Source organism: Lissotriton helveticus, chromosome 3_2 (assembly GCF_964261635.1).
Source record: "Lissotriton helveticus chromosome 3_2, aLisHel1.1, whole genome shotgun sequence".
Taxonomy (NCBI): Eukaryota; Metazoa; Chordata; class Amphibia; order Caudata; family Salamandridae; genus Lissotriton; species Lissotriton helveticus.
This window is the reverse complement of record NC_136062.1, coordinates 495,436,149-495,460,917: the sequence shown is the minus strand read 5'-3', so window position 1 is coordinate 495,460,917 and position 24,769 is coordinate 495,436,149. Positions and strand designations below refer to the sequence as shown.

Below are 24,769 nucleotides of genomic sequence, written 5' to 3'. Positions count from 1 at the left end.
CTGCGGGCCCTAGCTCCATCTTAAGCCGGCTGCGGGCCCTAGCCCCATCACAAGCTGGCTGCGGGCCCTAGCCCCATCACAAGCCGGCTGCGGGCCCTATTCCATCACAAGCCACCTGCGGGCCCTAGCTCCATCACAAGCCGGCTGCGGACCCTGGCTCCATCACAAGCCGGCTGCGGGCCCTAGCCCCATCACAAGCCACCAGCGGGCCCTAGCTCCATCACAAGCCACCAGCGGGCCTAGCCCCATCACAAGCCGGCTGCGGGCCCTATTCCATCACAAGCCACCTGCGGGCCCTAACCCCATCACAAGCCACCTGCGGGCCCTAACCCCATCACAAGCCGGCTGCGGGCCCTAGCCCCATCACAAGCCGGCTGCGGGCCCTAGCCCCATCACAAGCCGGCTGCGGGCCCTAGCCCCATCACAAGCCGGCTGCGGGCCCTATTCCATCACAAGCCACCTGCGGGCCCTAGCCCCATCACAAGCCACCTGCGGGCCCTAGCTCCATCACAAGCCGGCTGCGGGCCCTAGCTCCATCACAAGCCGGCTGCGGGCCCTAGCTCCATCACAAGCCGGCTGCGGGCCCTAGCCCCATCACAAGCCGGCTGCGGGCCCTAGCTCCATCACAAGCCGGCTGCGGGCCCTAGCCCCATCACAAGCCGGTTGCGGGCCCTAGCCCCATCACAAGCCGGCTGCGGGCCCTAGCTCCATCACAAGCCGGCTGCGGGCCCCAGCTCAATCACAAGCCGGCTGCGGGCCCCAGCTCAATCACAAGCCGGCTGCGGGCCCTAGCCCCATCACAAGCCGGCTGCGGGCCCTAACCCCATCACAAGCCGGCTGCGGGCCCTAGCTCCATCACAAGCCACCTGCGGGCCCTAGCTCCATCACAAGCCGGCTGCGGGCCCTAGACCCATCACAAGCCGGCTGCGGGCCCTAGACCCATCACAAGCCGGCTGCGGGCCCTAACCCCATCACAAGCCGGCTGCGGGCCCTAGCTCCATTACAAGCCGGCTGCGGGCCCTAACCCCATCACAAGCCGGCTGCGGGCCCTAGCTCCATCACAAGCCACCAGCGGGCCCTAGCTCCATCACAAGCCGGCTGCGGGCCCTAGCCCCATCACAAGCCGTCTGCGGGCCCTATTCCATCACAAGCCACCTGCGGGCCCTAACCCCATCACAAGCCACCTGCGGGCCCTAACCCCATCACAAGCCGGCTGCGGGCCCTAGCTCCATCACAAGCCACCAGCGGGCCCTAGCTCCATCACAAGCCGGCTGCGGGCCCTAGCCCCATCACAAGCCGGCTGCGGGCCCTATTCCATCACAAGCCACCTGCGGGCCCTAGCTCCATCACAAGCCGGCTGCGGGCCCTAGCCCCATCACAAGCCGGCTGCGGGCCTTAGCTCCATCACAAGCCGGCTGCGGGCCCTAGCTCCATCTTAAGCCGGCTGCGGGCCCTAGCCCCATCACAAGCCGGCTGCGGGCCCTAGCCCCATCACAAGCCGGCTGCGGGCCCTATTCCATCACAAGCCACCTGCGGGCCCTAGCTCCATCACAAGCCGGCTGCGGACCCTGGCTTCATCACAAGCCGGCTGCGGGCCCTAGCCCCATCACAAGCCACCAGCGGGCCCTAGCTCCATCACAAGCCACCAGCGGGCCTAGCCCCATCACAAGCCGGCTGCGGGCCCTATTCCATCACAAGCCACCTGCGGGCCCTAACCCCATCACAAGCCGGCTGCGGGCCCTAGCCCCATCACAAGCCGGCTGCGGGCCCTATTCCATCACAAGCCGGCTGCGGGCCCTAGCCCCATCACAAGCCGGCTGCGGGCCCTAGCTCCATCACAAGCCGGCTGCGGGCCCTAGCTCCATCACAAGCCGGCTGCGGGCCCTAGCTCCATCACAAGCCGGCTGCGGGCCCTAGCCCCATCACAAGCCGGCTGCGGGCCCTAGCTCCATCACAAGCCACCAGCGGGCCCTAGCTCCATCACAAGCCGGCTGCGGGCCCTAGCTCCATCACAAGCCGGCTGCGGGCCCTAGCTCCATCACAAGCCGGCTGCGGGCCCTAGCTCCATCACAAGCCGGCTGCGGGCCCTAGACCCATGTCACCCTGGCCCCTATAACCTAAGACTCAATCGACACACCTTCTTGTCTGGGCATTCGCCCTCTTCTCCCCTGTAGTAGTTGTAGCCAAACATGGCTGTGGCGTGCAGCAGCATGGAGCATGTGTGCATTGTGTTGCTTTGCATTCCGGGTGGTCGCCCCCTCCTCAGGCATCTGTGTTGTTGTCTGATCATTGCACCTATAGGGACACTCCCCAGGGATGGTTGTGGGTAAAGACGAGGCCTCTTGGGTGCCTGTCTCCAGAGATTTTGAACAATGCGTTTTTCGGAGGGGGAGGGGGCAGGTCCCTTGGAGGGGGGAGGCAGGTTCCTCAGGGGGGGGGCAGATCCTTCACTGCTCTGCAGGGCACAAGTCGTAAAAAAAGAAGTGGGGGGACGCTGTCACCGGAAGTGATGTCACAACAGGAAGTGATGTCACAAAAGGTGCCAAGCTCCTCATCCCAGAGAGGCCAAAGACTGAAGTTTCGCTGTTTGGCAGGGGGGGACGGCGTCCCCCCGGTAAAATAAGTGGGGGGACGCTGTGTACCCTTGTGGTACCCGGACTCGAGCCCTGCTGCTCTGGTAATTTATTTATGCGCTTTTATATAGCGTGGACTTTACCCGAAGGCGTTAGAGCGCTTCACAACAGGAACAGAACTGATCCATGAGGAGAACTAATTACAAAAGCAAATGATACGTTACATGAGGGAAAAGTGACAATTGGAGCAAACAAAATACAAGAGGTAGCAAACGGTGCATTACAGGAGGAAAAAGAGACATGTGTGCAGGTTACAAAAGCGAACAAAGTACAAGTAGAGGTATAATATTGCAATAAATGGAGGACACTCAAGCACAAGAACAAAAGTTACGTAGGCAATGGTGGCACATGTGCAAGTATCGAAAGCAAACAAAATGTAAGAGGTAGCAAACAGTGTGTTACAAGAGAAAAGTGACGTGTGTATGTTACAAAAGAGTATCAAACACAGGTAAAAGGGTAATACTGCAATAAATGGCAGACACTCCAACCACAAGAACACACTGGGAAGGTACTTCCATAGTCCTGGAGAATAGAAATTTCTACACTAAAAGGACTTCCTTCAGATAACAGAGAGAGCATGAGTTAATTTGGAAGTGTCTTTGAATGAGGAGAAGTTTGAGGTCTGTTTTGAAGGCCTGGGAGGAGGTGGTGGTCCGGAGCTGAGGCGGAAGTGAGTTCCAGATTCATCCAGGTCTAGATGGAGTCTCTTGATGTCCTTGTGTTTATTGTGTGCAGGGGGGAAGGGGTGTCTTAAAGGGGGCGTGGTCCATGCAGTTGAGGGCGTGGTTTGCAGAGTGTTGCTCCTGCTGCGAGGCGGGACTCTTGGGTTTTGTTAACCATCATAAGTTAGAGGCAGAACCCCCCCCCCGTGACCTCTGACCCGCGCGGGCCAAGCCCTCAGCTCTCACGGGGGGTTGAGCCTCGTGCAGGGATCTCATACGAATGAATGAATCTGAGGGGGGTCCTGCTCTCCGCCGGCAGGAGGCCCTGCACGCTCAATGATGACGCCACTTCCGGAGCTCACCAAGCAGCACAGGACGGGTTTCCGCTTCCGGGTCAGTGACGATAGAGTCAGCACGAGCGAGAAAAGCAGAGCGGCCGAGGCGAGTAGCAGAGAGGACAGGAGAGGGCAGGGGGGGGCCGCCAAAGGTATTTATTTTATTGATGTGTTTTTATCTCGCGCGGACTTTCCCCGAAGGGGTCGGAGGCTTCACAAGAGGAACAGAACTGAAGACAAGAGGACATTACAAGAGCCCTAACTCTGCCCCTGAAACCGCCGATAATAATAATAATAATGACCTTGTATCTGTCGCCGCCGGGGCTCGAACCGTGAACCCCGGGGCCCGGAGCGTGTGGGGTGTGCGGACGGCGCCGTCATTGCCCCCCTGGGAGCTGCAGAAACAAAACACTGCAAATGGGGTCTTTATGACATTTATGAATTCCAAGTGCAGCCTCGAGACGGAGAGGGAAAAAAGGTTCAAACTGCCTGTGGCGCTGCTCTTGTTTCATTGTCTCCCCGTGGGGGCGGGGGGTGTGCCCCATCCCTGTCGGGGCTGTAACATCGGGCGCTAGGCCCACATGCTGGTTAAGTAATTGCGACACGGACACAGTGAGGTACTGGGTGGAACTGGCCAGGAGCACGTGCACTCCGGCCCCTTTTATTAACAGGGTCACCTGACTGGTGACGCCTGTGGTGGGTGGGTGTACAGTGTGTGACATCATAGGCAGACCACTAGAACGTATCCAGCCGGATACTACATCCCTCCCAAATTTTAATGAAGCAAAAACAAACAAAAGTCAAACCTGTAAGAAAAACAACTAAGCAAAAATCACCACCAAATGAGTCTCGACAGGCTGTCTGCTGGGCAGTGTTAAAGTTCTTGAACGCATCGCCAGGATGCCTCCTTCGCCTAGTCGACGTTTTGTAGACCGGCCTGGTCTCGCAGTGGTGAAGTTCATATGTACAACTTTTTGTGTCGATGCATCTGGAGCTGTGGTGAAATCCACTTCGGTGTCGGAGACAATCTCGGTGAGTGAGGCCTTCCTGCGGGGTGTCGCTCTCGGTGACTCTCCTGCTCCTGACAGCTGAGCGACGTTCGACTTGCCTCTCTTGCTTGGACTCCACTGCCACTGGAGCCTCATGGAAGGCTTTCCCTGCTGGCTGAGATGGGACCGTGTGGACCGTGCGGGGCTTTGCAGAAGCCGCGCAAAGGCGTCGCTGAGGAACTGCCAACGGACTCACAGCCAAGTCACTCATGTAGCCTCCGAGGGTGGTGTCATGGTCTGGACGTCCTCCCCGTCTGGACTCGGGTGCCCTGTTTTCGTCTGCCGATCTTGGGGGCGACCAGTCTTCAGCCGTAACCTTCGTGCTTCCTGGTTCTGACGTGGAGCGGCGGCCGACACATCTCTCCCACTCGGACCCCTTTTGCACAGGGACTCCGTCGAGGCCCTTGTCCCCTGGACTGCCACGTGACTGCGTGGGCTGTGCGGGATGTTGCACAGGCCACGCTTAGGGTTGCTGTGAAGCTCTCGACAGGGCCACGGTCAAGTCATGTGTAGTCCCCAAGGGCGGATCGCCCAATGGCCGGGTGTGCTCGACTTCGGCAGGCTTTGGATAAACTGGGGTGTACAGACTGTTCCTGGGCGATTCGCCGCTCTGAGCTCCGGTTGTTCTGGGTGAGTGGATTTACTCGGGTGGTGTGATGCTCCTTAGTGGTGATGTACCTGGATGGTGGTAACAAGATGATAGTTTTCTTCAGTGGGCAGACAGGCGGCGATCTTCTGTCGGGGTGACTTGAGGGATTGAGAAGGACTTGAGGGACTTCGTGACACTGCTCCGTTGTCTGAAGGCTGGTGCGCTGCGAGGTGTGATGCTATCGATACCAAGCAGCCGGTGACAGGTGAAAGGAGGGTCGAACTGTGAAGCGTGGAGCTGGGACGCAGACTGCGCTGCTAGTGGCTTACAGTAGGTCCTCCTGCGGAGCTGTCTCCAGTGACGTCTCTGCACCCCAGTGGCTGGCTTGTGTGGATGAACACCTTCCTCAGTGCTGGTGCGAGTCCTTGGTCCTGTCGCTCTTCTCTGTTTCATCTTGCGCGCCTGTGGTGGTGGTCTGCCCTGTGGCGTTGTGCCACTGTTCTGTCCTCCTTTGCGGAATGGCATCGTGCCACACTCTTCTCCTTCTTCCGACCAGGTTTTTCCTTGGATGTGGCGTCCTGCCACCTGTCTCATGTTTGCTCCACATGGACATTTCACTGGTTGCGTCGCTCTTGTGAGGGTCTTCCTTTTCTTTTGCGCACCTATTGCAGGCCTGTCCTGTTGGTAGGACTTGCGTGTACATCTTGGGGACTTCCAGTGGCACCATCCCCTCCTCAGGGATTTCACGGGGTCCCTCTACTCTTCGCTCGAGGAGCTTCGTGCTTGCGCCGTCTTTGTGGCTGCTTCTTCCTGTCTTCTGGTGTGCTCGTCTGGACTGTTCACTCTGCATGACAGGCTCCTTTGTCGCTGTGCGCTGTGACGTCCGGTCACGGGCCGCTGTGCTGTTGGAGTATCTGTTGCTGTGGTGTCCTGCCACGTGGTGTGTGCAACTCTTCTCTTGCCTTTCTTGGGTCCCTGCCGACTCCGTCTTGAGGCAGTGCAAGGGAGGACACTGTGTGGTCTTCGACCCACTGCGGGGCTTCTCGGAGGTCGATGGAGATGTGGATGCTCTCTTCTGGCACTTGGGGTGCCTGTGGTGTGGCTTGCGGTCATGCCTGTTCACCAGTAGGAGCAGGTGATGCACCCTCTTCACCGGTGGTGGCGTTGGGCAGCCATGTGTGGTGCGTGCTCTGCACCAGTCTTTCTGGCGCTTTTCCTGGGGGCAGTTCCCTGAAGACGTTGCTGTCTTGGCTGGTCGTCCTCTTCTTGCTAGTGGGAGTTGTCTTTGGTGTTGTCACTAGAGCTTGGACAGTGCGTGCCTGGGATGGAGAAGCTTTTCTGGTGGCCTTTGGTGATGTGCCATGGTCTTTCTTCCTTTCAAAGTCTGGGCAGCCCGTTGGGGTGGTGTGCCATGCACCCTGTCCATCTTTGTGTGTGACATTTGGGCTCAGCGTATTACTTGTCTTTGCCGTCTTTTGCTTCTTGGCACGTTCCTGTGCTGGGGTAGCCCTGGGCATTTGGCATCTCCTTGCTAGGTGCGGGTTTCTTGTGTGTGCATCCATGTGGCACATTGGGTATGCTGCATAGGGACAGAGACACTGTAGACCTCTCATGTGCCCTTTTCTTGCAGGGCAGCTGGGTGCAGTCAGTTCTGGTACTGGCTGTGCTTTGCAACCTCAGTTTCCATTGAGCGAGTGCGGTGCAGAGCTGTAGACGACCATGTTTTCGCTTGTTGTTTGAGGTGGGGTCGGATGCTGCCTCCTGTTGGCGCGCTACCTTTCCTCTCCCTGGGTGTTGCGTGCTCAGGCTGCGCTGCTGTGGGTCTTTGGTTGGGCTGTTCTAACTGGGCTCATCAGTTTATTTCCCTTGTGTTACGGTAGGGCAGTTCCAACAGGGACATTGCAGACTATGCTTTCTTTACCTAGTCCAGTGCAGCGACGGTTCTCATGCTGTCATAGCTGCCAAGGTTTCAGATTGCTATGTGTGACATTTTTATATTATGAGTGACATTTCAATGGCTATGAGTGACACTTTCTCGCACGCAAAATCAAGCAATGAAGACGAGGGAAACACATAAATATCAGAAATGACAGCCATTTGAGCAATAGAAACGCTAAAAAGATCTTAAAACTACCCCAAAGCACCAGAAATTGAACCATAATAACTGGAGATAGAATGTGTGACTGCAGTTCTCAGTAACGGAGGGCAGGCAGGCACTGCAGCTGCTCAGAAGAGGACCGTATTGATCTGATCATCATGACTGTGCCATAGCGTATAAAACGTTTATAGCCTTGCATATTCACAGTGCATTCTGAAGCAGACTGGGACCTCGCAGCGCTATAATACAGTTGCCACTGTTTACCATTATGCCAACCAGTACTGTATTGTGTTTTTATCTGGTTAGACACAAAACGTTTGCAGCAATTGCATTAAAATTGAGCAGCACAATATCATATTTCATGGTTTACTGACAGCTTGGCTTTTGGACTCTGTTGCAGCTGGAAATCACCACACATCATTCACACACACATAATATTAATTTTAACTGTGAAACAAGTTAACCCCTGGCATTTTCGAAGAATAGCAGGCCTCTTGTTTAAACTAACTGGAGTAATTGCAGTTCAAGTTCAAGTTCAAGTTCGGGCATTTGTATAGCGCACTACTCACCCATAGGGTCTCAAGGCGTTCATTATTTGTCGAATAGCCAGGTTTTAAGTTCTTTTCTGAAGGAGATGTGGTTTTGAGTAAGGCGGAGGTGGGTGGGGAGTGAGTTCCAGGTCTTGGCAGCTAGGAAGGAGAAGGATCTGCCACCCATGGTGGATTTTCGGATGCGCGGGACTGCGGCTTGGGCTTGATTGGACGATCTTAGTTGGCGGGTGGGACGGGCATAGACGGGCTTACCTTTGGCGCACCTTCGGCACGGCCGCAGCGACCAGTGACCTAATACATAGCTGTCAAAGTTTGAGCCTGCGTATGTGACATAGCCATATATTCAGTCTTCTTACGTGTGACATATAAATGTCTTATGTGCAGCACTTTTACTGATGCATGTTGGAGAAGGTATACAGCCTTTACAATGAAACTTTTACAATGAACTACCATTACAATGCAACTTTTACAACGCAAACCATTACAACGCATAGCGCTGGGGGGCGCTCTTGGATAGGGAATAGGTTAAATGTACTATCCAACACCTTCCCTACTATCCACGGGGACTGGAGTTGGAATAGTAAATTAAACTATTCACTATCCAGCGCCCAAAAGCATTATGCGTTGTAATGGTATGCGTTGTAAAACTTGCGATGTAAAGGTAGGCGTTGTAAAAGTATGCGTTGTAACGTCGTACATCCGTTGGAGAACCAAGTACTGAACAGAGATCAACAGTTATGCCTATTTAGTAAGATAAATTACCCCTTTTGTGGTATGAAACCTGCCTCAAAACTTCCCAATGCTCCTAAAGTATTACAAGATCACTGACCTACTTTCTTTTGATAACAGGGACACCTGGCAGATACATTTGACATCGTAATAACTAATAAAATACATGTTTTGGGAGCATGACTATAGTTTAATGAAGTTGAATGTTATGTCTTGTACACATTTCAATTAAAACAAATGGTTTGTTAAGCCAAACAGTTAATCAATGACAACGCCTAGTAATCTCAGAGATTCGCCACCAAAAAAACTTGGAACTCCTGCGCCACTTTCATGAAAGCGACATCACCCATCACCACTGCTACATTGAACCAGGTTATAACGTAAGTATTTTAAAGTAATGATTCACATAAACAACGATACTTGAGTTTCCTTTAAGAATACCTGCGTTTGTCAGTTGCAAGAGAAAACTATCAGACGGTGGCGCTTTGCAGAAGATTAGTGAGAGGTCATGTGTCGTGGCCTTGGCATTAGTAAAACAGTGTCAAGTGAACCTTTAAGCCAGTAAAGCCAAATCGTTGCATCAGCCGCCCCCCGCTCTGAGGAAACTGTTGTGCTGTGAATGTTGTGTGCAGATAAAGGAGGACTCGGGAGGCTCACTGAGGATGATGAGACAGAGCAGCCCTGCAGAATTGCGTGAAATGACTCATGTACCTAAACACACTTACTGAACATAGTTCAGAGACTCTTCCCGTCTGTGACCGGCCCGTCCGGCTGCTCACAGGGACACGACCTGCGGCCTGCAGCACTGCATGATTCACTCTGCAGCAGCAGTCTTCTTTCTCCCAGACACTGCTGCTGGGATGTAACTCACTCGAGTCGCCCCCCTGCTCTGATAGCAATGCGCGCCCCCGCGCCGATCACCGATGCAGCCTCTTGCGCGGCCATGAGAGCAGAGGACGACTTCGACTGACTCAGATTGAGTCCTGTTGGACTTGGGCCTTCTGGCAGGGTCACCCCTGAACTTTTTGCCTTGAAATTATAGTGATTTCTGGTCTTTGCGCACTTTGACACTGTGGCGCAGTGTAAAGTGCGTGCTCTCCCTGAGTGCATGTGTGAGATTGGCCTGCCCTCCCATAGGAATGCATGGGGAATGTCTGTGTCCCTGGTAGTTCCTGATGCGTGAGGTGTGCAGGCTCGAGTTTGGTATGTGTGAACTCGTGGGAGTGAATGCTGCGCAACGGTATGTGTGGCTTGTATGTGTCTAGAAGGGAAGTGCTACTTCTGGACATTGAGATATGTGTGCAGTGAGGGTGCTGGAGTGTGATTGGCTGGAGCTGGCTGGCATGCCAGGCTCCAGGAAGTCTGGATGGGTCTGCCCGGTGGTGAGTGGCGCCGCTCTCCCCTGAGCCGCGCCGCTTCGCTGGGTCGCCCGCTCAAGCTTACTAAGGAGGTCACTCGCATTATCCCGTGCAACCAGGACGGAAGGTACTGTCTGATAGGCTATGTTCTAAGTTCTAGGCCTACAAGTATTGTATTGTTATTTCTAAAAGTGCTGATTCCTGACAGTGGTCCAGGTGGCCCTGTCTTGTAAATAATCCCTTGTAAATTCTGCCCGTGCCTCTGGCACATTGTAAAGTGTGTTTTATCTAATGTGTTTTGGTGTAATACAAAGGCTATTTTTATATAACCTTGTGTGGAGTTTCCTTTGTGGTGGGCCTTTGGTTGTTGTTGCTGGGGTGCGTGCGCAAATACTTAACTTACATCGCCTCCAAGTTTAGCCTTGCTGCTCGCGCCACGTTACCTAGAGGGTGAGTAGGGGTTATCTTGGCGTGTAACTCCCTTGCCCTGACTTGGGTGTGGTGGTCTCTGACTGACTTTGGCGAAAGCCTTGGCCAGCCAGAGATCCCATTTCCAACAAGTCCCCCGCGCTAATGCCTCAATAAATGTGAATCTTCTTCCGAACGTGATGGCACTGCACACATCCGGGTAATACCCCAGGCGCCCCCATGGTGTGCAGTGGCACTGACTGACAGCCAGGCAGTAGCATCGACTGAGAGGGCAGCCCCCGCGCCCCCATTTACATGATTGACAGCAGTGTCAAGTGAGAGGGTCATTAAAGCTGCAGTCTGGAGCCAGGCATGGTGAATTGACACAGCAGGGTGGGCAGTTAGATGCGTTACATTGTTTTTGTAACACTCTCTGACACTCCAGCTGAGAGCAGATCTGGATTAACTATTGATCAGCCCAGGCTGCAAGGCAGATGCACGTCTCTCGGAGGCTGCAGCAGAGCCGGGGCCGACTAGTGGGAAAATGCGTGGCAATGCATTTCAGTGCGGTGATGCGGAGGGAGCACCGCACTCAAATGCGTGAGTGTCACACCTGATGTGTGACACTTGGCAGGACTGTCAGCTGTGTCATTTTTTCTCTGGGGCTGACTTTTTGAAAAGAAGTTCCTTGAATCCTTGCAGTGCCTGATCTGCCTGTCCTGCAGAGTGTTGTTGTAGGGAGGGCTTGAGCTGTGGTCACCATGGCTGTAGGGAGGGCTTGAGCTGTGGTCACTATGGCTGTAGGGAGGGCTTGAGCTGTGGTCACTATGGCTGTAGGGAGGGCTTGAGCTGTGGTCACTATGGCTGTAGGGAGGGCTTGAGCTGTGGTCACTATGGCTGTAGGGAGGACTTGAGCTGTGGTCACTATGGGAGGGCTTGAGCTGTGGTCACTATGGCTATAGGGAGGGCTTGAGCTGTGGTCACTATGGCTGTAGGGAGCGCTTGAGCTGTGGTCACTATGGGAGGGCTTGAGCTGTGGTCACTATGGCTGTAGGGAGGGCTTGAGCTGTGGTCACTATGGGAGGGCTTGAGCTGTGGTCACTATGGCTGTAGGGAGGGCTTGAGCTGTGGTCACTATGGCTGTAGGGAGGGCTTGAGCTGTGGTCACTATGGGAGGGCTTGAGCTGTGGTCACCATGGCTGTAGGGAGGGCTTGAGCTGTGGTCACTATGGGAGGGCTTGAGCTGTGGTCACCATGGCTGTAGGGAGGGCTTGAGCTGTGGTCACTATGGCTGTAGGGAGGGCTTGAGCTGTGGTCACCATGGCTGTAGGGAGGGCTTGAGCTGTGGTCACCATAGCTGTAGGGAGGGCATGAGCTGTGGTCACTATGGGGGGGCATGAGCTGTGGTCACTATGGCTGTAGGGAGGGCTTGAGCTGTGGTCACTATGGCTGTAGGGAGGGCATGAGCTGTGGTCACTATGGCTGTAGGGAGGGCTTGAGCTGTGGTCACTATGGCTGTAGGGAGGGGTTGAGCTGTGGTCACCATGGCTGTAGGGAGGGCGTGAGCTGTGGTCACTATGGCTGTAGGGAGGGCTTGAGCTGCGGTCACTATGGCTGTAGGGAGGGCTTGAGCTGTGGTCACTATGGCTGTAGGGAGGGCTTGAGCTGTGGTCACCATGGCTGTAGGGAGGGCTTGAGCTGTGGTCACTATGGCTGTAGGGAGGGCTTGAGCTGTGGTCACTATGGCGGTAGGGAGGGTTTGAGCTGTGGTCACTATGGCGGTAGGGAGGGTTTGAGCTGTGGTCACTATGGCTGTAGGGAGGGCTTGAGCTGTGGTCACTATGGCTGTAGGGAGGGCTTGAGCTGTGGTCACTATGGCTGTAGGGAGTGCTTGAGCTGTGGTCACTATGGCTGTCGGGAGGGCTTGAGCTGTGGTCACTATGGCTGTAGGGAGGGCTTGAGCTGTGGTCACTATGGGAGGGCTTGAGCTGTGGTCACTATGGCTGTAGAGGGCTTGAGCTGTGGTCACTATGGCTGTAGGGAGGGCTTGAGCTGTGGTCACCATGGCTGTAGGGAGGGATTGACCTGTGGTCACTATGGGAGGGCTTGAGCTGTGGTCACTATGGCTGTAGGGAGGGCTTGAGCTGTGGTCACTATGGCTGTAGGGAGGGCTTGAGCTGTGGTCACTATGGCTGTAGGGAGGGCTTGAGCTGTGGTCACTATGGCTGTAGGGAGGGCTTGAGCTGCGGTCACTATGGCTGTAGAGGGCTTGAGCTGTGGTCACTATGGCTGTAGGGAGGGCTTGAGCTGTGGTCACTATGGCTGTAGGGAGGGCTTGAGCTGTGGTCACCATGGCTGTAGGGAGGGCATGAGCTGTGGTCACCATGGCTGTAGGGAGGGCATGAGCTGTGGTCACTATGGGAGGGCATGAGCTGTGGTCACTATGGCTGTAGGGAGGGTGCTGTACTCTATGTTGCCCTGCCTCTGGCCATGGAACGTGGAATCTGGAATCATGCATTGCATGCAGTGGATTCCAGATTCCCTTCATTCCGACTTGGCGGTTGCTGAGGCAGGAGGTTATGTACTTGGTCACTAGCGTGAATAAACCCTGCCTTTCCTCACTCACCTGGTCTCCGGTGTCCGATCCCTATACGATATTTTGGCGACGATCCTGCGAACCCCGCTTCCTGCTGCCTGTTGCCTGCCCTCTGTCATCGCGTCTTCCATGCGGTTGGTGCTAAACTAGAAGTGCTGCGGGTGCTCCTTCTGCGACTCGGTGCTCATCCCGGAACTTTTCCGCTGTTGTCTGGAAGGTGCCGTGAGTCTACTCTTGTTTTTCCACTCTTTAGCGGAAGAAATTTATTTTGCCAGTTAACGGCCTTCCCCGAGCCTTCGTTGCCAAGCAACGCAAAGTATCACGCGCACCTTCACTCGCGCTGAGACTCATCAGCTGTGCGCGCATCACGTCATTACGTCTTCACGGCACGCACGGCGGCCATTTTCAACAATTCAATTTGCCAACCACGACGTGTGTTTTATTGCCAACCACGTCGCAAAGACTTAATTTAACCGTTCCAACTATAACTGGAAGTTAAAGGACACGGTGCAGGACAATTTTTTTCCTTTATCTTCACGCTTTATATTTAGAAGTGGCAAAAATGATTTAATATAATTATAAAGATTGGGAAAATGGAATAAAAAAAAAAAATAATAATAATAATTTTTTTTTATTTGTCTCATTACCTCCCTAGTATATAATTAAAACTCACACTTCTACAAAGAACTAATTCATCATATTCAGCCTCTTTACACTACATTGAACTGTCTACGTATTTATTGAATTTACAACCTCTCCTGCCTCAGCCTAATTCCGCATTGATTACCTTACAGTTTCTTATTACTATGGCCACGACAGCAAATTCCACCATTGCACCTCCTCCCCCGTTTTTGGCCGAGGGAGATACACCTACCTTAGAATGGGAAGAATGGATTGGTGTCTTTGAAAATTATCTTGAAGCCATTGATGGCCTTAGATTTCCCTTGTCACGGAAAAAAGCAATCTTACTAAACTCACTAGGCAAGGGAGGTCAACATGCATTCAAGTTTCTACCTGAATTACGTGGTGCAGATGGTGAGCTGGTCGATAATCCCTATATGGAAGCGAAAATGAGACTTGAGAAGTACTTCGGAAAGAAAGTGAACATTGTCATGCAGAGACACAAGTTTTACACTATGCCTCAAAAAGATAAAGAATCCGTTGACCAAATGGTTACACGACTTGGAGAACTTTCTTTGAAGTGTGATTTTAGACCCATGACTGATCAGATGATCAGAGATCAATTAATCGTCCAATGCAAGAACAAAAGGATGCAGCAAAAACTGTGGGCTGCGAAAAATCCAAGCTTAACGGATGCCATAGCTATTGCAAAGGTAGTGGAAGAAGCCGACAAATGCATAGAAGAAATGCACAGCTTGGATGTGAACAAAGATGATTCCATATGTGTCGTGAACAAAACGGATAAGAGTCTCACTTCCACAGACGTCAAAACTAGGAACTTTGTGTCAAGTGATGTTAAACCCAAATTCTCTAATTTTAGACAGAGAAACAGAAATACTATTTCAGTTGGGAAAAGTAAATTTTTGGGTTGTTTTCGCTGCGGTAGCATGGCTCACGCAGCCGACTTTGCAGGTTGTTTTGCTAGAGACAAAACCTGTATGAAATGTGGAAGGAAGGGCCATATTAGCAAGGCTTGCAGGTCACCTTCTGTTAATAAGGTTGCCTTTGTTGATGATGACTATGTTCCTAATGAAATGTCTTTATGCATTGAAGGTTGTGATGATGTGGGAACATGCCTTTGCGTTGGTCTTCAGAGGCCAAAAGCCAATTTTATTGTAAATGGGGCTACCATAACGTTACTTGTTGATCCGGGATCCATGCATTCCATATTTCCTATGTCTTTATTCAAAAAACACTGGCCCGATGTGACACTTCATGTGAGTGACATCATTCCGAAAGGGTACAGTGGACAAATTATCAACATTATGGGCGTTATGGAGGCTTCATTTGAATTTAAAGGCAGATGTTCTTCTGGTAAGGTATATATTTCAGATGACGGCCCGGCAATTTTGGGCTGGATACAACAGTACGATTTACACATTATTTTAGACCCGCGTTCAGCTGAAAGTGTCTTAGTAATTGATGAATGCCACAGTATTGATGTCATTTTGGATACATTTGCTGATGTTTTTCGCACAGATTTGGGCAAGTTGGGTGGTTACATGCATGTTATAAAACTTAAGAAGGATGCCTCTCCTGTAAGACACGCTCTCAGGAGAATACCCATAGCCATTCGTAAGGAAGTGAAGGACATGTTAGATGACATGCAAAAACAGGATATTATAGAGCCTGTAGAAGTTTCGGAGTGGCTTTCGCCTGTAGTGGTCACAAAAAAAAAGTATGGAAAACTGCGTTTTTGTGTGGACCTTAGGTCCCTTAACCAGAATATAGTGGTGGATAAGTTCCCGCTCCCTAACATTTCTGAGATGGTACTGTTAATGGACAAGGCGAAATTTTTTAGTAAGCTGGACCTCCGCTCAGCATATCACCAAGTAGTTCTTCATCCTAAATCCAGGGAACTTACTGCTTTTGTCACTGTTGAGGGAGTATTCCAATTTAAAAGATTACCCTTTGGGTTGGCTTCCGCAGCCAGTGTATTTCAGCGCATGATGCATTCTTTGTTTGGAAGCTTAAAGCAAGTCCATTATTTTCAGGATGATGTTTTGGTGACAGGAATTAATGAATCTGAACACAACAATAACCTAGCCAAGGTGTTGCATATCTTTTCTGATGCGGGCCTCACCCTTAGAAAAGATAAATGCCAGTTTATGTTAACAGAAATAGATTATCTAGGTTACACTATATCACATGCAGGTGTCAAACCCAAGGAAGACTTATTAAAAGCCATCAGGTGTGCTCCCCTTCCCTCAAACAAAGAACAATTGAAATCGTTTCTGGGGTTAGTGGAATATTATTCCAAGTTTGTCCACAATTTTTCTCACAAGACTGAAGCATTGAGACTACTTCTCAAGAAAGGTGTACAATTTGACTGGGGTCCTCTACAATCTGATTCGTTTGAAACAATCAAGTTAGAGATTGTCAATGCAGGTATCCTTTCCACATATGAACCGGGCAGAGATACATTTGTGACTGTCGATGCAAGTGCTTATGGCACTGGTGCTATTCTCTCTCAGAGGAAGGGTGACACAGAGAAAACAGTAGCTTTCGCTTCACGCACCTTAACGGTTTCAGAACGCAATTATGCGGTAATAGAACGTGAAGCGTTAGCTGCTGTTTGGGGTGTGTCACACTTTCGTACATATGTATGGGGCTCACACTTTTCGCTGAGAACAGATCACAAGCCCCTCCTCAAAATACTTTCACCCGGGAGTGCCAGTAAAGGTTCTCCTCGTCTCATGAGGTTTGCTGCAAAGTTACAGGAGTATGATTTTTCGTTACAACACATCTCTGGTTGGAAGAACGTCCAAGCGGATTGCTTGTCCCGTCTCCCTGTTGATTGTGGGGAGTGCTATGACTTTGATGATGAGACTGTATGTTTGGTTGATGATTTCAATGATGCTTGCTCAAATGGTTTTAATTCTATCTCTAGAGAAGAGTGGCATCGAGCTGTTTTAGCTGACTCTGATTTTGCAGAACTGATCATCGCCATCCGTCTGGGGTGGAAACGTGAGGGTGACATTAAACCTTCTTTACGTAGTTTTGTACAGGTACAGGAGGAGCTCAGTGTAGGTAGCTCTGATGATTTTGTTGTGCGAGGTGAAAGATTTGTACCTCCTAATCCCCTGAAGAAGAGGTTGTTTACTCTGGCCCATGAAGGTCACCTCGGTCAGAGCATGACTAGTAAACGCCTCAAGACCAACTTTTGGTGGCCAGGTCTAGATGATGATGTAAGGCGTTGGGTTGAGAACTGCCTGATGTGCAAAGAGAGTGAAAAGAGATTGAAAGTGCATTCACGTCCATTGGGGTCTATCTCCAGCTGCGAAGATCTACATTGGAGCAAAGTCTGTTTAGACTTTATTGGTCCCATGGACTACTTGCCTGCTGATTGTCGGTTTGCGACAGTCTTAGTGGATGTATGTTCACGATGGTTGTGCGTTGAGTTCATGAAAAACATAACCACTGAAAGTGTGATTGGGTATCTTAGGTCTGTTTTTATGAAAGAAAGTTTTCCTTGTATATTGTTGACAGACAACGGTAGGCAACTGACATCCTCCTCTATGCAGATTTTTCTTTCCAACCATGGCATTAGGCACATGCATACATCCTTATATAATCCACAGGGGAACGGCATTGTGGAGCGCATGAACAGACTTATCAAGGGTGTCATTCAACTGGCTGTGCAAGGTCAACAAAATGTTCGTAGTGCTGTGGAAGAAGCTGTTTGGTCCTACAATACCACAGTTCATAGTGTGACTAATAAAGTTCCCTTTGAAAGCATGAGAGGTAGAATTCCCAAGACTAAGGTGATCCCTCAGTGGTTGTTAGAACTTAAGTCTCAAGGGTTTGAATGCCCCCCTAGTGTTAATCCCATGCATGAGAGATGTTGCTTCAAAGGGAAGGTTGGTAGAGTCGATGTTGGCGACTATGTCAAAATTAAGTTAGGTAGGAAGGAGTCCGGGGTGAACAAGTTTTCAGACCCTTTTAAAGTCAAAGAGGTGCACAAGTGGCATGTTGTTCTTGAGAATGGCCAGAATTGGAACTTTAGAAGAATTGCTCTATTTGCGAAAGGGAGAGGTGGTGTTGCCAAGAATGCCTCTAGTTACAAAGTAACTGATGCTGAGTCTGATTCTGAGAGTGCTTCCTGTTCCAATGGTCCCGGAGTCACTGTCAATCCCAAAATCATCCCTTGTGGGTCTGGGCGAGTTAACGAGCGGGTTATTGTGCCTGCACAAGTAAATTCTCGCTCCTCAAGACAGCGTAGTACTCCCAGGAAGTATGATAACTTTGTGTTATATTTATTATATCCCACATTTCTCTTTTCTCCTTCTGATTGTTCTTCTTGATTGATTTTATGCACGTTACATTACAGGTTTAGGATTGGGTAATGTATCATTCATATATTACGAGTTTATAATTTTGTAATGTATTCATTGTTATCCTTTCTTGTTATTAGTAGCACTTATTGCATAGGTTATGTACACGCTTCCCTAATGTGTTTCCACATTACAATGTACCCCTGTTCCAAGTGTAAAGTTTACATGCTTCTTTTCATGTCATTGATTCATAATCATATAGTTTGTTCTTTGTTTATTAAGAAGAGAGGATATGTTGTACTCTATGTTGCCCTGCCTCTGGCCATGGAACGTGGAATCTGGAATCATGCATTGCATGCAGTGGATTCCAGATTCCCTTCATTCCGACTTGGCGGTTGCTGAGGCAGGAGGTTATGTACTTGGTCACTAGCGTGAATAAACCCTGCCTTTCCTCACTTACCTGGTCTCCGGTGTCCGATCCCTATACGATAGAGGGCTTGAGCTGTGGTCACCATGGCTGTAGGGAGGGCTTGAGCTGTGGTCACTATGGCTGTAGGGAGGGCTTGAGCTGTGGTCACCATGGCTGTAGGGAGGGCTTGAGCTGTGGTCACTATGGCTGTTGGGAGGGCTTGAGCTGTGGTCACTATGGCTGTAGGGAGGGCTTGAGCTGTGGTCACTATGGCTGTTGGGAGGGCTTGAGCTGTGGTCACCATGGCTGTAGGGAGGGCTTGAGCTGTGGTCACTATGGCTGTAGGGAGGCTTGAGCTGTGGTCACTATGGCTGTAGGGAGGGCTTGAGCTGTGGTCACCATGGCTGTAGGGAGGGCTTGAGCTGTGGTCACTATGGCTGTAGGGAGGGCTTGAGCTGTGGTCACTATGGCTGTAGGGAGGGCTTGAGCTGTGGTCACTATGGCTACCACAGCTCTCCTGGGGCTGCTGGCCTGTCATTGGGAAGGGCTCCCTTTCCCCTGGCGCAGTAACCAGCTCTGGCCGCCGGGTGTCGCTGCAGTGCCATTGTTTGTCCGGTTGGCAGCGGTGGAGCCGGCATCGCTCTCCAGGCGCGGGGCTGAGGCGGCGCCAGTCCTCCCTGGACGCTCTCCCTCCTCGGGCCGCCTCACAGGATACTCACAGGTAAACGGCGTCGCTGCTGTTCCATCGGCGGCCATGCACTCTGCCTCATAGTGCGGCCGTTTCTCTCTCTATATTTCATTCAGTGCCGGGCAGACAGGGCTGCTCCTGCCGGTCTTGCTTGTGCTGGGTGGAAATGATTAGGGGCGCAGCGGCCCCTTCATAGCGGCGGGGGCCAGTCACGCCGGCCCCGCGTCCTCGCTGGCGCTTTGATTCCAGGGTGCGGTGCCGGCCTGCGGCCGCTAGGGGGCGCTGCCCTCGGCTCTTCTGTCCAATGGCCGCGGCGCTCGCGCTTGGACGGTTGAGGGCGCGCGCTGCTGGGCTTTCCTCGACGTCGGCGCTCGCGCCTCATCGCTGGGTCTTCCTGAGGAGGGACGCTCGTTCCCCTCGTGTTCCCCCTCTGATATTTTATTTATGCGTTTTTATATAGCGCGGACTTCACCCGAAGGCGTCAGAGCGCTTCACAAAAGGAACAGAAAATTACAAGTGAACAAATTACAAAAGCAGACGATAAGTTACATGAGGTAAAAGTGACAATTGTGAGCAAACAAAATACATGAGGACCAAACAGTGCATTACAGGAGGAGAGAGTGACAAGAGTGCAGGTTACAAGAGAAAACAGAGTACATTTAGAGGTAAAATACTGCAATATATGCTAGACACTCAGGCACAAGAACAAACTTTGAATGTGTGAATCTTTTGATGTGGCGTAGGGGGGGGGTTTGGGGCCCGCGCTGGTCTGTGGTGCTCGGGGCCCACGCTGGTCTGTGGTGCTCAGGGCCCGCGCTGGTCTGTGGTGCTCGGGGCCCGCGCTGGTCTGTGGTGCTCGGGGCCCACGCTGGTCTGTGGTGCTCAGGGCCCGCGCTGGTTTGTGGTGCTCGGGGCCCGCGCTGGTCTGTGGTGCTCGGGGCCCGCGCTGGTCTGTGGTGCTCGGGGCCCGCGCTGGTCTGTGGTGCTCGGGGCCCGCGCTGGTCTGTGGTGCTCTGGGCCCGCGCTGGTCTGTGGTGCTCGGGGCCCGCGCTGGTCTGTGGTGCTCTGGGCCCGCGCTGGTCTGTGGTGCTCAGGGCCCGCGCTGGTCTGTGGTGCTCTGGGCCCGCGCTGGTCTGTGGTGCTCAGGGCCCGCGCTGGTCTGTGGTGCTCAGGGCCCGCGCTGGTCTGTGGTGCTCAGGGCCCGCTCGGGTCTGTGGTGCTCCTGCTCCTCTTCCTCACACGTGGAGCTGGCAGCTACCGGTCGTCGCTTCTTGTCCCGCCTCCCCACACGCCTCTTGTTATTTTGTCTAGTCCCAAGCGCCAAGATACCCTCATGGGTGATTCAGCGCTGTACAAGTCAATAAACATAAACACGCAATCTCTGCGGCACTCTCTGCACACCGCCATTTCCTCAGCTTTGTCGCTGCCGCAGGCCTTCATTGCACGGGCTGCGCAGGGTGGGGGGGTGGGGGGGGGGGGGGTGCTGGTGCCGATTCACGGCAGGCTGCTTCTTCCTTACTCCATACGTTCAAGGTCACTTCCCTTGCAGGCCGATGCGGGTGGTCTCCGCTTAATGTGACCAGTGCCCAGCAGCTCTCCTCACACTGCGGGCACATTTACCCCGCCGCCGCGGTAGCTTCAGTCATACGCTGCACGGCGGGGGTCGGGGTCACTGCAGGCAGGCCGCAGGTGGGCTCCGCTGGCCTTGCTTTATTCGTGTGTCTATTGTCGGCCACATTACTTTATTTTTTTTTAATTTAGTGCTATTTTATATAGCGCGAACTTTACCCGAAGGTGTCAGAGCGCTTTACATAAGAACCAGTTGCGATACATAAGGACTTAGGATTTACATGCGTTACAAAAAGATACAAATAGAGAAAAAAATTGCAAATGTACAAGTTCTAAAGTCACACAAGGAAAAGATACAAAAAACATTGCAAATGTAAAGGTAGTAAAGTCATTCAAGGAATGGATACGAGTGGATATACTCTAAGAGTCACATAGGAGTGGTAGAGAGTACAAAGGTCTACGCATATACCAGTGATTAGAGTTATCTCTATATACACAGGGAAGGGATACGGATGGATTTACTCTAAGAGTCACATAGGAATGGTAGAGAGTACAAAGGTCTACTGCATATACTAGTGATTAGCGGTATCTCTATATACATAGGGAAGGGATAGGACTGGATATACTCTAAGAGTCACATAGGAATGGTAGATAGTACAAAGGTCTACTGCATATACTAGTGATTAGAGTTATCTCTATATACATATATATATACAAATAGTAGATTTTCTCAGGTCTAGACCCAAAAAAACAGGAGAGCAGAGTTCCATTAAGTGGGGTCGGAGGGGGACACAGTCACAACCCCAAGGGAGGGTGGGAGGGATACAAGGGTATGGAGAAAAGGCAAATCAGAAAAAGGAAGAAACATTTAAGGATCGTCACGGGGGAAACTAGGGAAAAGGGGAAATGACGAGGGAATGGACAAGATGGTGGGCAGAGCGCCATCTCGATGCGGGTGGGCTCCGCTTACGATACTTTCAGGAGGGGAGGGGTCTCTCCAGTCTCGCGCTGCCCCTCAGGCCTCGCCAGTGCCCGGGCTTACCTCCGGCCGACGGGCCTTCACCTTCCACGCGGGTGGGCTCTGCGGTGGTCGCCTCGCAACTGGGGCCAGTCGCGGCCGACGCGGGTGGGCTCCAGTCGGTCCGCTTTTTCAGCCCGGTGGCCCTGAGCAGCACTGGAGGTGCGGGGGGGGCTCCCGGTCACCTCCTCGCCAGCATCACGTGAGGCCCGCGGGGCTCAGCACACGCCCCGCGGGCCTCACGGGGGCCGGCGATCATGCCGGGGAGGGGAGGGGGGGGGGCGACGTCGCCCTGCAGCTCTCTCCCCTTTCCCGATGATTTCTTCAAGTAGCTGTGGCACGCTGGGCACATCCCACCCTCGTCGCCAATGTAACATCGGGCGCTAGGCCCACATGCTGGTTAAGTAATTGCGACACGGACACAGTGAGGTACTGCGTGGAACTGGCCAGGAGCACGTGCACTCCGGCCCCTTTTATTAACAGGGTCACCTGACTGGTGACGCCTGTGGTGGGTGGGCGTACAGTGTGTGACATCACAAGCAGACCACTAGAATGTATCCAGCCGGATACTACAGGGGCTTCAATCCCCGCTCGGTGTCTGCAGTGGTGACTTTTAATGAGCTCTGTCAGCTCTTTCCTCACTTTACTTGATACACTGTCCGCCGCTGCTCTGTCTTCAGGGATGGGCTCTTTATAATCCACTCTGCTGTCATGTTCATAACTCATCAGGCAAAAACACTCATTCATTTCTGAATAATGTAAAAGCCTTCAGTTTACCATCTTGCTCCTGCTTATATTCCACCCGCTTTCCTTCATCTCACCTTCACTACGAGTCTTTGCTTTTTCTAGGATGTTGTGACTCTTTTTTTTCAGGCTGCATATTACTTACTCTTGTCTGCTGCATCATTTGAATTGAGTCGCCTCCAGGTGTTTACAGCGGCACAATAGGGCTGCAGCTGAAGGCACTGCAAGATACTCTCAGTGACACAGTATGGTCTTCAGTAGGAGAAAGGATGTGGCACTGTGGCCAGAGCTGTTGAATTTGGAACTGAAGAATCATGGTTAAACCTTCATGACCAGACCAGTCTCCAGAGGGACAACATTCCCACGCTAGACCTTAGAAAGCCCCACTAGACCTTACAAGCCCTGGCGTCTTAGCACCAGCAGGTGGACTCTAGCAGTGGAAGTGTGGGTTAACCTTCAAGGCCTGTCCACTACACGCCACACTAGAGTTCATCTCCACTCTTCCGGGTAATCGCAGAAGCAGCACTCCCTAGCACAACAGTAACTATCGCTGAGGACCATTGAGGCCAGTCCGCCTCACCATTGGTACCTCCATTGGCCTTGTTTCAGCAGTAGCAGAGCAACTCACCAGGGATTGGCAATGCAGGATTTGCACACACACCAAACTAAGTTTCCAAGCTTCACGCTTCAGACACGAGCACTCTTAACTAATTGGTCAAGCAAAGAAGCTAGGAAGAAATTCTAGGTTTTCTGATTTGACATTGCTCATTCAGCCTCTGGATGAGCATCTTGTGCTCTCTCATAGTTCACATCAAAGGTTAATGTTAATAATGTGTTACATTTGTGGTGCTTTAGTTTACAGCGTGGGCGACAAGCAGAAGCCACATGGAAGCTGGGAGTATTTGCTCTCAAGGGGACCTCGTGCGTCACCAGAGCCAGGCATCTGGCTCGAGCCTCCAGTGGCTCGCACGATTTCTACTTTAATCTCACACCACTTGCACTCGGTGGGAATGTGGATACTGACAAAGAGGTGGTTGGCTTTGCTGCTTGTGATGAAATAGGGAAAAGTAGGTCAGGAAACCAGATTTTATAGGGAACACTCACCTGGCACAGTCTGGTGTGTACTGGCTGCAGTAAAACTGCAGATACTGGTCCTGCCACTGTGGGACTGATCACATAGACCCCCCCCGTAGTTATGTGGTGTTCTGATATGATTAATTGCTTCACTACATTCTTGGTCCTTGCAATGTTTGTAGATTGTCCAGCATTTTAAGGCGTCTTGGTCTTTGCTCTAAATTCTCCACTTCTCCTTTTGATAGTTTAGGACTCCCAGCCATTGCCACCCCTGTTTATTTATCATCTGTCCTGTGCCTGACAAATGGGATATTTGGATGTTGTTGCCATGTTTAGTGCGCCTGTACCCAGGGGGTTGGGACACAGTGCGGGACCGTGGCCTGCTGGTAAACGGATGGTGCATGCATTCTTTTAAATGGAAAACTCTCAGGAATAGAGGCCTGGGGACGAGGGATGTGGCATCTCTGCTATTGGATTGTTTTTCATTATTTTTTTCCATAGGCTGTTCAATACTTTAGTAATTCAGATGCACACAGAATTGTATTGAGCGTTTACTTGCATCAATGCACTTGTCTTTCTGTCTGTGCTTTAAAAAGCCTTGGAATGTGCCCATAATTGTTTCCTGAGGCAAGCATCTATTCCTGAATCAGACTGCATGACCCTGTGTGTAATAATTGTGTAGCTCTTCAATCCCTGGCGGCACAGCACCCAGGTTAATGTGCTTCATGACTGAACACTTATAAGGTCCCAAAAGCGAGACCTATTGGCTATGCTGATGCTTGTTCACTCCAGTGAACTCCACAAAGAGCTGATCACCAACCTGATGGTCTTTGGTACAAATCCGTATTGAGGGTCCACCCTCTCTTGGGCTCCAAGTACATCACCAGGCCACACATTGGTGCCAACAACAGACATGTATAGTTTAGTTATAGTTGAGGGATGTCTGGCTGCCAAGAGGCTATCAATCACCTCTGGAGTAAGATCAAACGTGATTAGCTGTCGCCACTCATTCTCCATGCATGGACATGGATTTTGTGAATGCCTGGGTTGAGTTCCCAGCCCTGCTACTGCAATAGCAGGTCTTTCCGTGGACGCAGCCTCATCAAAGGACAGATACTCAAGCCCAGGAATTACCATCCGTGCCCAATTCGGGTCCTCTTGGATAACTTGGATCCAGTTGGTCCTAATATTCTTGAGAACGTGTGACCGGAGTGGTATCGACAAGAAGGGTATACAGCCTTTACAACGAAACTTTTAAAACGACATACCATTACAACGCAACTTTTACAACGCAAACTATTACA

At 51.8% G+C, this 24,769-nt stretch overlaps 1 protein-coding gene and 1 long non-coding RNA gene across 8 annotated transcripts in view; one reads left to right on the top strand and one right to left on the bottom strand.

Annotated features, from left to right (window-relative positions):
• The window catches only part of LOC144826104 (uncharacterized), a 133,377-nt gene extending 114,030 nt beyond the window's left edge, over positions 1 to 19,347 (bottom strand). For 2 of the 4 annotated variants that reach the window (XM_078684486.1, XM_078684485.1), the window contains exon 1: positions 19,092 to 19,347. The gene's annotated coding sequence lies outside the window, so the exon portion shown is untranslated. Of the gene's footprint in view, positions 1 to 18,423; positions 18,542 to 19,091 lie in introns of those variants that run through there. The other 2 variants (XM_078684490.1, XM_078684488.1) reach the window with 2 other exon arrangements.
• Positions 3,725 to 24,769, top strand: part of LOC144826106 (uncharacterized) — a 33,387-nt gene continuing 12,342 nt past the window's right edge. The window contains exon 1 of one of the 4 annotated variants that reach the window (XR_013609692.1): positions 3,725 to 3,782. This is a non-coding gene — a long non-coding RNA (uncharacterized LOC144826106). Of the gene's footprint in view, positions 3,783 to 18,781; positions 19,094 to 19,441; positions 19,726 to 24,769 lie in introns of those variants that run through there. The other 3 variants (XR_013609689.1, XR_013609690.1, XR_013609691.1) reach the window with 3 other exon arrangements.